Raw genomic sequence first — 4459 nt, forward strand, 5'->3', positions numbered from 1 at the left:
AGTGCTGTGGGTTAAATGATAGAAGGAAGAGGGCCATTTTAGCTAAACTTATTAGGTATTTGGACATAGACATATTATGCCTGCAGGAGACTCACGTCCCTTGGAACAACCGTGCCTGGTTAAAAGAAGTCAGTCTCGATCTGATTGCATGTTCCGGACAAGCTACAACTACTAGGGGTGTAGCTATAATGGCCAGGCAAGACACTTGTATCACTAAGCAAGTGAAGGTGGACAATTTAGGTCGTTGGGTAATCGCTGACTTATTAATCAGGGGGTCACCATACACTCTCTGCTCTCTGTATGGCTCCAACCTCGATGACCCTTTTATTCTAAATTTCCTGAGTATTGAACTTGCTTTGTGGCCCTCTCCCAAAGTTCTATACGGGGATTTTAATATCCATTTGAATGCTAACTTTGACTTATATAGTAATACCCCATACTTCGGGAGTAAGGCCAAGGCATTCAAAGCTATTCGTGGGCTTTGCCACGAACATGCCTTGGTGGATGTTTGGCAAAGACTGTGACCAACTGAATTAGCTATACTTTTTTTTCTGCTCCCCATAGCACATTTGTACGTTTAGATCATTTTCTGTCTCAGACCCGATTCTTGAAGGGACTACCTGCGAGATACATCCCAGAGTAATTTCGGATCAGAATCCGTTAATTATGCAAACTCCGACCAGTGGCCCAAAACAAGTTGCGGTAACCTGGACATTTGAGCAAAAGCTACTGTTAGACCAAGAGTACTGTAGTTACATGACAAATTGGATTACAGATTTTTTCCAGAGGAACAAGGGTACAGCCTCCGAGTTAATTGTCTGGGACACCTTCAAGACAGCCGTGAGGGAAGAGACTCTCAGTTTCTCCCTTCCTCGTCAGAAGGTGATCAAAGAAAGGGTTAATGGTTGGACTAATCAGCTTTGAGAAGTAGAGGAAGAACTCATGCGAGTCATCGCAGATCAGGATAAAAGCGAGGAATGTCAAAGTCAGATAGCAATTGGCAGAAATTGGCAGAAATAAAATACACCAATACTTCGGGGAGGAACTTGCTGCTAAGTTTACTCAATTTAAAACTGACATCTGTGAGTATGGAGAAAATACCGGCAGATTGCTGGCTAAAAGGCTACAGCATAAGGGTGTTTCAAATCGGATATGCCGAATCAAAGGAAAAAAGGGCCAGATTCAGGATTGATCAAGAGTTCTATAAGATGCTATACTCTCCAGATGAGGATGATGAAGATATACCGGGTGAGGAATTTCTGGGCGATTATATAATTTCCAAGGTCACATCGGAACAGAGGGTTCTGCTCTCCTCCCCGATAACCAGGGAGGAGATGGAACTAGTGATAGCCTCACTGGCAGCGGGGGAGGCTGCTGGTCCTGACTCACTGCCTCTTGAATTCTATCGAACATTCAGGCACACTCTTTTTGGAGAGCTTGAATCCCTGTTCTCGCTCGCTCAGAATGGCCGGACCCCTGATGCATGGCACAAGACTACTATCATAGCCTTTAGAAAAAAAGATAAACCAGAGCTCCGTCCTTCTTCCTATCGCCCGATCTCCCTAATCTGTGCTGATAGCAAAATCTATGCTAAAATCATTGCACTCAGGCTAGAAAAGTTCATTTCCACCCTGGTTTCCATCCGCCAACATGGATTTATACCTGGCCGTGACACATCAGACCATGTCAGGCGGGCAATAGCATTATTCGATTGGGCCCAGGTCTGCAAACAACCTTTGGCAATGATTCTTTTGGACGCCGAAAAGGCGTTCAACAGGGTTTCCTGGGGCTTTCTATGGCCTTTGTTAAAAACTAAGTGATTCCCAGAGGAGTTCATCACAGCCATTCAAGCCTTATATATCTCCCCAGAGGCCTCCATCCGTATCTCTGGCCAAGAGTCGTGCTCCCTCTCTATCAGCAGAGGAACCCGTCAAGGGTGCCCCTGCTCTCCGCTTCTATTCTCAATTTATATTGACCCTTTTCTGAGTAAATTTGACAATGATCTACGGATTCAGGCTGCTACTGTCAATGGTGTGGCTTATAAAACACTAGCCTACGGTGACGATGTCGCCATCTGCCCAAAGGATATCTGCTCTGCTCTCCCAGCAGTTTATGATTTAGCCAAGCAATTTGGTGCTGTCTCGGGTTATAGGCTTAATGTCGACAAAACCCAAGTCATACATTCAGATTATTCAAAACCGGAAGGGTTTCCAATTGCCCCAGTAGCAACCTTTTTGGGGGTGTAGATCATACCATCTGTAGAGCAGATACCAGAAATCAATATGTTACTAATGATTAAAAATGTGAATCAGACTCCGGAGAGATTAGATCATTTGCATCTCTTACTCCATGGTCACTCGAATGTCATAAAAATTTCTATATTTCCTAAATTTTTAGATTTATTTAGGACCATTCCCATTGAATTCCCAGCGCATTGTATTTCTAGTGCAGAAAGGGCTTGTACAAGATTCTTGTGGGGCTATCTAAAATCCAGAAGGGCATCTATATGGCTAATACTCCTTAGATAAAGGGGCAGCTGGTGTCTACTTTCCTTATTGCTATATCATTGGGCTGCATTGTTACAGCAAATGTGGTTATTATTGTCTGGGAGAAAGGCAGTGGTGCCGGAATTTGCCAGACCCACAATCTTTGAGACTCTACTTGGGGAAGACGCTCACATTTGTTTAGTCAGAAATGTAGAACCAAGTTATTATAAGAAAATTAAATTTAAAGTCATTAAATCTGTCTATTCTGTCTGGAGAAAAAATTGACGGCGATCCGGCATATCGAATATTAATGCTCATATTCCCCTGCTGTCTTACGGTCTTTTACCTCCAATTTTTCAGAACTCGATCACTTTCAGTTGGGGTAATTTAGGAATTAATGTATTGGGCAATTTCTTCTCCGAGGGCCAAATTTCTTCTTTTTCTGACCTTCAAGACAAATATGGGCTACCTACCAGGCATTTTTTCAAGTTCTTAAAATCAGGAGCTACCTGCTTAAGTATGCAACACCATTAGTGGACAAGTTTGTGAAAATTCCTTTGGTGGGGATCATAAAGAAAAGATCTCGGATTTGGCTAATATATCAAACACTTATCTCTGGCCTGCCCGACGACCTAACTATCCAAAATGATAGCTGGGACAGGAAATTTGGACAAGAGGGTACTGACTTGGCAGCTTCATTGGAGCTGGCCAATCAGACTTTAATAGCTGGCAGTTTGAGGGCCCAACATTACTATCAGCTTTTGATTTTTATTATACCGCCGAGAAAATCTAGAGATGGTCTAGTAACTGTGGGAACTCGTGCAGGAGATGTGGTGCCAGCTGCTGACACGATCCATACGTTTTTTTCTTGCTCCAAACTGGCCAAATATCTACAATATATTGAATCATTTCTGGTCCAGATTACTGGTAAAGCATTGACGCTAACACCCACCTTAGTGATCTTGAGGGTTGATCAGATGCAAAATGTGGCAGTGTGGAACAAAGCCGAAGATGGTTTCTTGTTTATTGCTATGTCTATTTTTAGAGCAGTTATCACTTCTCGAAGGATCAGTCCTGACTGCCCCACATTCATAAATTGGAGGGCCCGGCTGCTGGTCATATACAACAAAGAATCAGCTGTGTATAGACTAAAAGGACATAGAAGACGTGCAATGGGTCATAAAATCTGGGCCCTAATCACGGAATGGATTGGATGAATCTTTCTTCTTCTTTCTTTCCGGTTTGTTTGCATTCTTCTCTTCTTTATCACACTTCGAGACAGCCCTTTCTCTATATTCTTTCTTTCATTCTCTGCTTCCTCTTTTAGGGACATTTTGTGTTAAATGTTTGTGTTAGATTCAACCTATGTTTTGCCATATCTTCTGTATGCAAGAGGCTTGAGAAAAACTTTTAAATATTTTTTTTTAAATATCGAGCAAGCTGTCAAAAGCAGGGTCTACTAGAGCATTGAGAAGCTCCTATGCTCTTATGCTCCTACCTCCCATTCTAAAAAAGACAGCAACCAAGTTGCGCTCTTTTTCCAGAAATGCTCCAAGCATATGGAACTCCCTACCATGTGACCTTCGATGCAACACTTGCTTCCCTATCTTTAAGAAAAACCTGAAATTACTGCTCCTCAACAACTACTTTAACTCCTAGTTTATGGATCTTAGTAAAGTATCGCTTGATCAGACCTACACTCTCGGTCTGAAGCGGCAGTTCGTTTGCTTCTCTGACTTTTAGATCATATCGAATTGTGTCTCTTGTGTTGGTCACTCTATTAGCACCTAAGATGGGTACCATTATCTATTGAACCCCCGCCTGATATGTTCATTGCATGAATGTGTTACTTTATTCTATAACGATCAAGTGAAGCGCTCTGAAACCTACGGGTCTAGCTAGCGCTATATAAAACTTATATAAATAAATACAAAATAAATAAAGAACTGGCCTACAGACACCCTTGGCTAGAG

The sequence above is a fragment of the Lissotriton helveticus genome, chromosome 1_2 (assembly GCF_964261635.1).
Source record: "Lissotriton helveticus chromosome 1_2, aLisHel1.1, whole genome shotgun sequence".
In the NCBI taxonomy this organism is placed as follows: Eukaryota; Metazoa; Chordata; class Amphibia; order Caudata; family Salamandridae; genus Lissotriton; species Lissotriton helveticus.